Here is a 12,431-nt window from a genome sequence, read left to right on the forward strand (position 1 = left end):
AGGAGGCCCAATTGTGTCTGGATTTATTCTTTCCTTGTGAGTCTAGGGCAAGGAGTAGTGCAGGAGATTCAATAGAGGAGGGGAATGTCAGTTTACCATACACATGTCTGTTGTCTCTTTTACTCCTCGTAATTTGGGAGTGCTTCCAGCTCAGTGCTGTTCGTGTTCTGGGTGGTTAGCACTTGGATGGGGGAAAGACCCTCATTCTTTAGATGATTTTTGCTTGTTATTTGCTCTTATCTCAGAGACAGAGAAGATGAATATAAGCTTTAATAAGATATACAGAAGGTGATTCCTAGGTAGCAGAGCAGAGACCGTGGCAAGGAGAGCTTGATCAGATCTCATCTCATATGATCTTAGAAGTGCAAGTGGAGTAGAAGAGGGACAGCATATGTTCACATGTTCACTGTAACAATATAAAAAATAACACAAGGAATAGCCAATTACCCGTCAGCTTAAGATGTAAACCATTACCAAAGACCTAAATGTAAGAGCTAAAACTTTAAAACTCTTGTAATACAACATAGGGGAAAAGCTTTGTGACATTGGATTAGGCAATGATTTCTTGGATATGACACTCAAAGCTCAGGTAACAAAAGAAAAAATAGATAAATTGGACTCCATCAAAATAAAACTTCTGTGCATCAAAGGACACAATCAAGAGAGTGAAAAAGGCAACCAATGAAACGGGAGAAAACAACCTTTGCAAATCACATCTCTTAAGGGGTCAATGTCCAGAATACATAAAGAACTCTGACAACTCAGCAATAACAAAAAGCGAACAATCTGATTAAAAAATGGGCAAAGGACTAGAATAGACATTTCTCCAAGGAAAATATACAAATGGTCAAGGAGCACATGAAAAGATGTTCCATGTTACTAATTTTTGGGGAACTGCAAATAAAAAATGACATATCACCTCATACCCTTTAGGGCTGCAGTATATAATTGTATATAATGTATAACCAGAAAAAATCAAATGTTGATGAGGAAGAGGAGAAATTGGAACCCTCATGCACTGTTGGTGGGAACATAAAATGGTGCAGGTGCTGTGGAAAATAGTGTGGCGGTTTCTCAACAAATTAAACATAGAGTTATCATATGATCCAGCAATCCATTTCTGGGTATATATTGAAAATAATTAAAAGCAGAGTCTCAAAGAGATATTCGTACATCTATGTTCAGAGCAGCATTATTTGCAAAGGACAAAAAGTGGAAGCAACTCAAGTGTTCATCAACAGAAGAATGAATAAACAGAATGTGATACATACATACAATGGAATATTATTCAACCTTAAGAAGGAAGGAAGTCTTGTCATCCATGCTATGACACTGATGAACCTTCAGGACATCATGTTAAGTGACATAAGCCAGTCACAAAAAGACAGACACTGTGTGATTCCATTTATATGAGGTACTTAGAGTTGTCAAACTCACAGAGACAGAAAGTAGATGGCAGACATCAGGGGCTGGAGGTTGGTCGGGGGTTGGGGGGTGGTTGGAGCAGAGAGTGTTTAATGGGGACAGAGTTTCAGTTTTGCAAGATGAAAAAAGTTCTGGAGATGAATGCCGGTGATGGTTGCACAACAGTATAAATGCACTTACTACCACTGAATTGTACCCTTAAAAATGGCAAATTTTATATGTGTTTTACCACGATTAAAATAACTGTATAAACCATTACAAATAGAGTTGAATCCTCTTGACTCCCACTGCCCTCTACTACACTCAGAGAAACTGACATCTTGAATTTGATGTGTATTGTTCCCTTTGTGTATTTCATTTAGTTTTGTTTGTTTCAAATTTTATACTTCTGAAACTTGATTTATCTCTGCTTAGCATTATCTTTGTGAGAGTCATGTTGATATGCATCATGCTAGTTCACTAATTTTCACTTTATTGTGTTTTATTTCACTTTGTGAATTCTGTGCAATTCATCTATCTATTCTCATGGAATTCTCCTATTTATTCCTATCTCCTACCAGATAGACCACTTTCTTTTTTTGCTGTTACAAACAGCAATCCCATAAATATCAATAGGGAATGTGTATTTCTGACTACATGTGGTATTGCTGAATTTTCCTCCACAGAGGTTATGCGAATTTATATTCCCACCAGCAGCTTATGAGTTTCTGTTGCTCAAAGTCCTAATCGTCAGATTAATATTTTTCCTGACCCTGTATCTAAGTGATTACTCAACACTTGCTTTTCCATCATTCCTCTTTTGTCAACTGATTGTTCTTACCCTTTAGACATTTTCTCTCACATTGTTGTCTCTTCGTGTTAATTTATCAGAGTTCTTTCTATATTTTGTATATTATACCTTTGTCAATTATATGTGTAACAAATATTTTCTCCTAGTCTATGGTTTGTATGTTTTTAAATGGTGTCTTTTGATGAAAATAAACTTTAAATTTAAATGTAGTCAAGTCTTCTCTGGCTTATGTTCTCTTTCTCTTTGCTTAAGAAAATCTTCACTACCGGGGTGCCTGGGTGGCTTGGTCGGTTAAGCGTCGGACTTCGGCTCAGGTCATGATCTCACGGTCCGTGAGTTCAAGCCCCGCGTCGGGCTCTGTGCTGACAGCTCAGAGCCTGGAGTCTGTTTCAGATTCTGTGTCTCCCTCTCTCTCTGCCCCTCCCCTGTTAATGCTCTGTCTCTCTCTGTCTCAAAAATAAATGTTAAAAAAAAAAAAAAAATCTTCACTATCCTGAGGTCATAAAGATCTTTCTCTCTATTTTTTTTTTAAAAGATTTAAAGTTTTCTTTTACACATTTAAGTTGTTAACCCAGCTGGAATTTATTTTATTTTATTTAATTTTCATCCACACAATGTTTTTATTTATATTCAGCTAAAAGCAAACAGCAGAATTAACATAAGATTCTGCAGCTACAGGTGGGCTTTTCTTACACAGATTCGGAGTGACCAGTTCAACAGCCACAGACAGGGGGTTTCCGACAACCTCTCATCAGCCCTACTGCCCATCTAGACAGCCATACCTTAACTGCAAAGTGACTTTCCCCATTGCTTTTTCCAGTACTGCTTTTTAAAGGAGCCAGAGTGGGACACTGACCCCAGTAACCACTCTGAGATGTACCATGTTAGGGGTTAGTGGACACATCAGCCTTTGGCTGTCTTGGTGAGAGACACGGCCATGAAAACACAACCCGGAAGTGCCATCATGCACGATTCTGGAGCCGGGCTCACAGAGGCAGATGCAATGAATCTCTCTCTCTCTGTCTCTTTTTTTTGGTAAACCTCCCTAAGAAATTCTTTGATGCTCTGCTCTAATAGTGTAGACCTGGTCTTTTTACCTGAAATTTTTCTTTTAAATTCTGGGCTGCGATTCTTATGTTAACAATTTGAGGACCCCATCCTAGCACCAAAATATTCCCCCAAATGAAGTTCAAATTTGATCAAAACATAAACTGGGTGTGACTTTCTAGAATTATAAAGGTCAGGCAGAAGAAGTCACCTGAAACCACTGTCTGATTGCTCAGTCCCCCCTGGGAGACTGGGAATGGGGAAGCAGAGAAATCTACATGCATCCCAGAACCTGGGAGCACTGCTCCAGACCTCAGGGTCGGTTTCTGTCTCTTAGCATTCCCCTACTTCCCAGACAGCTGCTTATGGAGTTTGGACATATAGTCCTCCCACTCAGTCTGGTAACACATGTGGGCCACTGGGGACCTGAGCTCATACTTTTTGTGGAAAGATGCCACTTTGACTGTGGCACAGTGGTCTCCAGATCAGTTGCTGAGAATGGGCTCATCACACTTCAGTGGCTCATTCTGCTTGTAAACCAGCCAGACGTAGCTGTGAAGGCCTGTGCTCTTGGGAGGCCCAGAGCGGATGTAATGGGAGAAGACTGTGCCACAGCTGATGTCATTGCCCTTCATGTTGACCATCAGAAAATGGTGCCATTCCCTGTATTTGAGGTCCTTCCTGCTGGGAGCACCCTGATCTGTCATGACCAAGGTGTAGAGTTTGCCTGGATCGATGCCACTGCCATGCAGTACTGGTGGGCCGTTTCTTAACCTGGGTGGGTGTCAGCACTTTGCCCAGCTTGTTGACCTTTGCCCTGGTGTATTTAGCCTGCATTGGATACTGTGGCTGTCCCTCCACCTCCTGCAGGTTAAGAGGCCTGGGCCACTTGCTGAGGTCCACCAGCATTGTGGAGCCGAGTTGGGCAGAATTGTGGGAGGCAGGCACAGGCTGGCAGCACTGAGTCTGAGTGGTCCACACACTGCTGGAACTCATTTTTTGTGTATTATGTAATGTAGAGTGGAATCCAGTTCTATTTTTTTTCTCCACATGGACAATTAATTATCCCAGGGCCACATACTGACCATGCTGCCACTTCCCACTAATTTTCTGTGTCCTGACCAATGTCCTGCTCTCCTGCAGATCACATGTCCATTTATGTGTGGCTCCGTTTCTGGGATCTCCGTTTTGTTCTGTTTCTCGATCTCTGAGCCATTACTTCAGGATCTTAATGATCACTGCCTTATAATGAGTCTTTTGTCTGGTAGGGATGTCCATGATCTTGTTCATCTTCTTCAAACACATTTTAGAATCGATGCATTTTTATTAGGTTGACTCCTAGGTATTAAAAGTTTTTGTTCATGGCAAATGCCATTATTAACTTTGCCAACTGTTGCTAGTATTTAGACATACAACTGACTTTTATGTAGACCCAAACCTTGCAGAGTGCTGCCCTGGTATCTGCAGAGTGAGGGAGGCAGGTCATGGTGTCTCTGCAGAGTGAGGGAGGCAGGTTTATAGGTGTCTCTGCTCTCCAGTGCAGCTTGGCTGTGGCTGGAGGGATGGAAGTCTGAGTGGCCACTTTTGGCCAGGAAGGATGATGTGGTGAAAGACAAAGAGACAGGGAGGGAACTGAGAGATGGTGGGGGAGCTGAAAGATTTATACATGGTGCTTTGGTTAAATCCCTAGGTTGAGCCCTTTGAGAAAACCTGTAGCTGCTACTGTGGTCAGATTTGTGCCTCCTTTGACTGTAGGTACCTGCAAATCCAGCCAAGTTGGTGAGGTGGGGAGGTGGGAAGGGTCAGTATTAATCGGATTAGACCTGGCACCGAGTAGCTTGCCAGTATTTGCTGATTGGGTGATCACACCCACATCAGTTCTTGGCTGGGTGACAGAGACAAAGCCCCAAAGGGAGTGGACGGGGTTTGAGGGACCTTAGTGTGGAAGATCAGGAGGTGTCTTGTCTCTTTCTGTCCAGAATATATTTCCTAATATTCGGAACACTTAGTAAGCCTGAATAAATAATGCCCTTCCTCTTCCTTCTGCTACCTTGAGAGGCACTGTGGATAAAACCAGGTGGATGACCTTGGATGAGATCTGCTGTGATGGACACCAAGTTCTGGACACCTTCAACAGATCTCACAAAGGTCATGGCCACTGTCGCTCCCACTAGAGTCTGGGCGTTGGAGCTCAAACCCCTGATCAGAAGGCAGATGTAAACTTCTCTGGTATGCTAGCTTGGCAGCACTTGAAGCTGGCCCTGCTCATCTCCTTTCTTTCCTGGGGTATATGGAGGAGCAGCACTGTTGCTCCTTGAATGCCCAGCTCCCCCTCCAACTCTTTTCTAGATCTGGTGTCATGGGCAGGGTCTTGATCTCAGCTGGCTGCTGGTTAGCAGCAAGAGTCAGCAGATAATGAAGGACTGTTTACTTTGAATGACTTGGTTGGTTAAGCAGAGAGCCACTTTGATCTTACTGTGGGGCAGACCCTGTGCTGACTGCTGGGGACGCAGCCATGAATAAACAAGAGAGATGCTTTTCTTGTGGACACGTTCTCCTGAAGAGTTCTTACTACAGGGCAAGTGACCCAATCTGAGGGTTCAGGAAAGGTCTTCCTGACAGACACCTAAAGCACAATATAGCCAGATAGGACAAAGGGTAGAAGAGTTCTGGGCAGGTGGAAGAGCATGGGGAAACTCTGTACTGGTCTGCCGTGGAGGAGCCGGAAGGAGCCCAGAGCAGACAGCCTGGAGGGCAGGGGCCAGAGCACCCAGGACTTTGAACAGCAGGGAGTTTGTACTCAAAGAGGAGTGGGAAGCCTGCACATCTTCTGACATAGGGGAGTGACTTGGGTGACCAACTCGTCCTGGCTTCCCAGGGATATGCAGGCTTTAGCAGTTAAAAGTCCTGTGCCCCAGAAACCCCTCAGTTCCAAATAAGCCAGGATGGACTTGACTGGTTAGATTTATGTTTTAAAAAGTTCACTCTGACTGAAGAATGGAAAATAGGATTGGAAAGGGAAAGTGAGGATGGGGGTGAGCATTTAAGAGGCTGGGGAATGCAGAAGCTTTTTATCTTGATGAGGTCCCAATACTTCATTTTTGCTTTTAATTCCCTTGCCTTTGGAGACATGTCAAGTAAGAAATTGCTGCAGCTGAGGTCAGAGAGGTTTTTTCCTGCTTTCTCCTCTAGGGTTTTGATGGTTTCCTGTCTCACATTCAGGTCCTTCATCCATTTTGAGTTTATTTTTGTGAATGGTGTAAGAAATTGGTCTAGTTTCATTCTGCATGTTGCTGTCCAGTTCTCCGAGCACCATTTGTTAAAGAGACTTTTTTCCATTGGGTATTCTCTCCTGCTTTGTCGAAGATTAGTTGGCCATACTTTTGTGGGTCCAATTCTGGAGTCTCTGTTCTATTCCATTGGTCTATGTGTCTGTTTTTGTGCCAATACCATGCTGTCTTGATGATTACAGCTTTGTAGTAGAGGCTAAAGTCTGGGGTTGTGATGCCTCCTGCTTTGGTTTTCTTCTTCAATATTACTTTGGCTATTCGGGGTCTTTTGTGGTTCCATACAAATTTTAGGATTGCTTGTTCTAGCTTCAAGAAGAATGCTGTGCAATTTTGGTTGGGATTGCATTGAATGTGTAGATAGTTTTGGGTAGTATTGACATTTTAACAATATTTATTCTTCCAATCCATGAGCACGGAATGTTTTTCCATTTCTTTATATCTTCTTCAATTTCTTCCATAAGCTGTCTATAGTTTTCAGCATACAGATATTTTACATCTTTGGTTAGGTTTATTCCTAGGTATTTTATGCTTCTTGGTGCAATTGTGAATGGGATCAGTTTCTTTATTTGTCTTTCTGTTGCTTCATTACTAGTGTATAAGAATGCAACTTATTTCTGTACATTAATTTTGTATCCTGCGACTTTGCTGAATTCATGTATCAGTTTTAGCAGACTTTTGGTGCAGTCTATCTGGTTTTGCATGTATAATATCATGTCATCTGCAAAAAATGAAAGCTTGACTTCATCTTTGCCAATTTTGATGCCTTTGATTTCATTTTGTTGTCTGACTGCTGAGGCTAGGACTTCTGACAGTATGTTAAACAACAGTGGTGAGAAGTGGACATTCCTGTTGTGTTCCTGATCTCAGGGGGAAAGCTCTCAGTTTTCCCCCATTGAGGATGATATTAGCTGTGGGCTTTTCATAAATGGCTTTTATGATGTTTAAGTATGTTCCTTCTATCCCGACTTTCTCGAGGGTTTTTATTAAGAAAGGATGTTGAATTTTGTCAAATGCTTTTTCTGCATCGATTGACAGGATCATATGGTTCTTATCTTTTATTAATGTGATGTATCACATTGATTGATTTGCGAATGTTGAACCAGCCCTGCAGCCCAGGAATGAATCCTACTTGATCATGGTGAGTAATTCTTTTTATATGCTGTTGAATTTGATTTGCTAGTATCTTATTGAGAATTTTTGCATCCATATTCATCAGGGATATTGGCCTGTAGTTCTCTTTTTTTGCTGGGTCTCTGTCTGTTTAGGAATCAAAGTAATGCTGGCCTCATAGAATGAGTCTGGAAGTTTTTCTTCCCTTTCTATTTTTTTGGAACAGCTTGAGAAGGATAGGTATTATCTTTGCTTTAAATTTCTGGTAGGATTCCCCAGGGAAGCCATCTGGTCCAAGACTCTTATTTGTTGGGAGATTTTTGATAACTGATTCAATTTCTTCACCGGTTATGGGTCTGTTCAAATTTTCTATTCCTTCCTGTTTGAGTTTTGGAAGTGTGTGGGTGCTTAAGAATTTGTCCATTTCTTCCAGGTTGTCCAGTTTGTTGGCATATAATTTTTCATAGTATTCCCTGATAATTGCTTGTATTTCTGAGGAATTGGTTGTGATAATTCCACTTTCATTCATGATTTTATCTATTTGGGTCCTCTCCCTTTTCTTTTTGAGAAGCCTGGCTAGAGGTTTATCAATTTTGTTTATTTTTTCAAAAAACCAACTCTTGGTTTCATGGATCTGCTCTACTGCTTTTTAAGATTCTATATTGTTTATTTCTGCTCTGATATTTATTATTTATCTTCTTCTGCTGGGTTTGGGGTGTCTCCGCTGTTCTGCTTCTTTTTCCTTTAGGTGTGCTGTTAGATTTTGTATTTGGGATTTTTCTTGTTTCTTGAGATAGGCCTGGATTGCAATGTATTTTTCTTTCAGGACTGCCTTCACTGCATCCCAAAGCATTTGGATTGCTGTATTTTCATTTTCATTTGTTTCCATATATTTGAAAGTTTCTTCTCTAATTGCCTGGTTGACCCATTCATTCTTTAGTAGGATGTTCTTTAACTTCCATGCTTTTGGAGGTTTCCCAGACTTTTTCCTGTGGTTGATTTCAAGTTTCATAGCATTGTGGTCTGAAAGTGTGCATGGTATGATCTCAATTCTTTCATACTTATGAAGGGCTATTTTGTGACCCAGTATGTGATCTGTCTTGGGGAAAGTTCCATGTGCACTCGAGAAGAAAGTATATTCTGTTGCTCTGGGATGCAGAGTTCTAAATGTATCTGTCAAGTCCATCTGATCCAATATATCATTCAAGACCCTTGCTTCTTTATTGATTCTCTGTCTAGATGATCTATCCATTGTTGTAAGTGGAGTATTAAAGTTTCCATCAACTACCACATTCTTACCAATAAGGTTGCTTTATGTTTGTGATTAATTGTTTTATATATTTGGGGGCTTCTGAATTCGGTGCATAGACATTTATAATTGTTAGCTCTTCCTGATAGATAGACCCTGAAATTATTATATAATGCCCTTCTTCAACTCTTGTTACAGCCTTTCATTTAAAGTCTAGTTTGTCTGATATAGGTATGGCTACTCCCGCTTTCTTTTGACTTCCAGTAGCATGATAGATAGTTATCCATCCCCTCACTCTCAATCTGAAGGTGTCCTCGGGTCTAAAATGAGTTTCTTGTAGACAGCAAATAGATGGGTCTTGTTGTTGTTGTTGTTGTTATTTTTTGTTGTTGTTGTTGTTGTTTTTTCCATTCTGATACGCTATGTGTTTTGGTTGGAGCATTTAGTCCATTTACATTCAGTGTTATTATTGAAAGATATGGGTTTAGAGTCATTGTGATATCTGTAGGTTTCATGCTTGTAGTGGTGTTTCTGGTACTTTGTGGTCCTTGCAACGTTTCACTCATAGAATACCCCTTAGGATCTCTTGTAGGGCTGGTTTAGTGGTGATGAATTCCTTCAGTTTTTGTTTGTTTGAGAAAACCTTTATCTCCCCTTCTATTCCGAATGACAGACTTGCTGGATAAAGGATTCTTGGCTGCATATTTTTTCTGTTCATCACATTGAAGATTTCCTACCATTCCTTTCTGGCCTGCCAAGTTTCAGTAGATAGGTCTGCTACTACCCTTATGTGTCTACCTTTGTATGATAAGGCCCATTTATTTTTAGCTGCTTTCAGAATTCTCTCTTTATCCTTGTATTTTGCCAGTTTCACTATGATATGTCTTGCAGAAGATTGATTCAAGTTATGTCTGAAGGGAGTTCTCTGTGCCTCCTGGATTTCAATGCCTGTTTCCTTCCCCAGATCAGGGAAGTTCTCAGCTATGATTTGTTCAAGCACACCTTCAGCCCTTTTCTCTCTTCTTCTTCTTCTTCTTCTTCTTCTTCTTCTTCTTCTGGAATTCCTATGATACGGATATTGCTCCATTTGATTGCATCACTTAGTTCTCTAATTCTCCCTTTGTACTCCTGGATTTTTTTTTTTTAATCTCTCTTTTTCTCAGCTTCCTCTTTTTCCGTAATTTTATCTTCTAATTCACCTATTCTCTCCTCTGCCTCTTCAATCTGTGCTGTGGCCACCTCCATTTTATTTTGCACCTCATTTATAATATTTTTTAATTCATCATGACTATTTTTAGTCCCTTGATCTCTGTAACAATAGATTCTCTGCTGTCCTCTATGCTTTTTTCAAGCCTAGTGATTATTTTATGACTATTATTCTAAATTCTTGTTTTGTTATATTGCTTAAATCGGTTTTGATCAATTCATTAGCTGTCACTACTTCCTGGAATTTCTTTTGAGGAGAATTCTTCCGTTTCATCATTTTGGCTAGTTTTCTGTCCCTTCTGTGTTTTAAAAGCTTGTTGTGTCCTCTGCACCTGTGAGCACTGCTATATTAAAGGAGGATCATACAGTGTCCTGAGGGCCTGGCCCTTCAGGAGGTGTTTTTTTGGAGATTGTTACTTGATCTCTGTTGTGACTTTGGTTATTTTATTATCCTACTCGTAGTGATGTTTTGGACCCTCCACCAGGTGTGCTTCGATTTGTTCCTTGAAGTAGCCGTGTAAAGGAAAACAGATAGACAAACAGGAGGCAAAAACACACAAACACACAAATAACACAAACAAACAAATAAACAAAAACAAAAACCTAAAGACTAAAAACAAAAAAACCCAAACCACTGACTACAAGTAAAGAAGAGGGTGGAGGTGGTGCTGATGGAAGAGCTTATACAAAGAGAGGAAAGACAGGAGCCGGGGTGGGGGAGAAAAAATAAACATTGATTAGGCAGAGTGACTAAAAAGCCTAATCCAGAGAGAGAGAGAAGGGAAAATAAAGAAGGAGGCAGGGAAAATGAAACAAAGATAAAGTTACCCAGACAGAGAAGCTATATGGCTGATCATTCCAGAGAGAGAGAAAGTAGTGTAAAGAAGGAGGTGTAGAACATGTGTCAAGACAATGGATTAAATATGTCTGTTTAGACAAACCAATAACCGGAATAACCAGCCTAGGGAAGAGATAAGGAGGAGATAAGGGGAAAAATATATCTCTATGTCCGGAATTGACCTAGAGTTAATCCAGGCAATGCTGCATCGCGTGTCAGGAGGAGCTGTCCGCAGGGCCTGTGCTGCTCTGGTGGATACGCAGTTACCCAGTGTGAAGGGGTGTGGTTTGGAGTAATCTGGACCCACCTCCACTATGGGCCCCGGGAGTGATCCCTCAGGCCCTGCCTTGCTGGTGGTGGTGATGGGGCTGAGGGAATGGTGATCTCCCAGTCTCTTCTCCACGGACTGGACCCAGTGGACTCCGTTTGAGTCATCCTTACTGTGCTGCTGGCCCAGATGGGATGGCCCTTCTCTCTCCTCCAACTACCCTGACCTGGAGCTTGGTTAGGATTAAAAGTCCCACTCCATGTGCTCTGGTGCTGGGGAAGCACCTCAGTGAGGCGATATGTGGTCCTGGCTGGCTTTGTCTGTGTCACCGCACTTCAGGGAGGACGGACTTCTCCTACTGCGGACTGAGAGCCACCTTCGCCACGAGCCCCTGGGGTGGTGGACATGGGCAGACTTTGTCTTTTCCCACAGCACTCCAGGGAAATGGCCACCTTGTCCTCCTGCAGACTGCGCCCTTGGCCCAGTCGCTGCACCCAGGGGTGGTGGACAAAAGCAGGTTCTGTACTATCACACAGCCCTCCAGGGAGGGAACCACTTTCTTCAACTGCAGACTGAGCCCCTGACCTGCCACCACACCCAGGGCTGTCTCCCGTCCTACCCAGGTGCATAAACAGGGAGTGTGCTCCAGTCCGAAGAAAGCCCCGCAGTTAGAGATTGGATCAGTCTCAGTCCGAGGTCTTTCTCCTGTCCAGATATGGTCCTACACTTCCCTAGCCACTCTTTCTTTTCCCTTTGTCTCTCTGCAGAAGGGGGTCCCTCCCCTCTCTGCCCAGGAAGCCTTTTTTTTTATCTCCCCCAGTTCACAGTTACCCACCTATCTTTTTTCCAGCTTTCCCATTTTCTTCCTAGTAGATTCAGTCTCTTTTCCTCCCAGGCTCTGGCATTCAAAGTCCGTTGGCTTCTACACTTCTTTGTTTGACAGATGCAGGAAGTATGGATTCCCCCTACTTCTCCGCCATGTTGGCCCTCACCCTCAAAGACTTTAAACAGCGAGGTCTTGGGTGGGGTCGACTGATTCTTCCCAAATGGCCTCAGCTCTTCTAACTGATTAAAAGGAGACACAGCTTAGGTATCACAATAGAGAAAATAATCCCCCAAACCCTCTTCATGGTGTGAAGCTTCATCTGGCAGTCATGATATAGGGAACAAAGGCAGAGAGAAATGTAGATAAAATTAAATTTCCCTAT

The 12,431-nt window shown here is 42.0% G+C and overlaps 1 pseudogene; it reads right to left on the reverse strand.

Annotated features, from left to right (window-relative positions):
- Window positions 1-3,606: 3,606 nt before the first annotated feature.
- LOC101083905 lies at window positions 3,607-4,171 on the reverse strand (annotated as a pseudogene).
- Window positions 4,172-12,431: the final 8,260 nt, after the last annotated feature.

This window comes from Felis catus, chromosome F1 (assembly GCF_018350175.1).
Source record: "Felis catus isolate Fca126 chromosome F1, F.catus_Fca126_mat1.0, whole genome shotgun sequence".
Classification (NCBI taxonomy): domain Eukaryota; kingdom Metazoa; phylum Chordata; class Mammalia; order Carnivora; family Felidae; genus Felis; species Felis catus.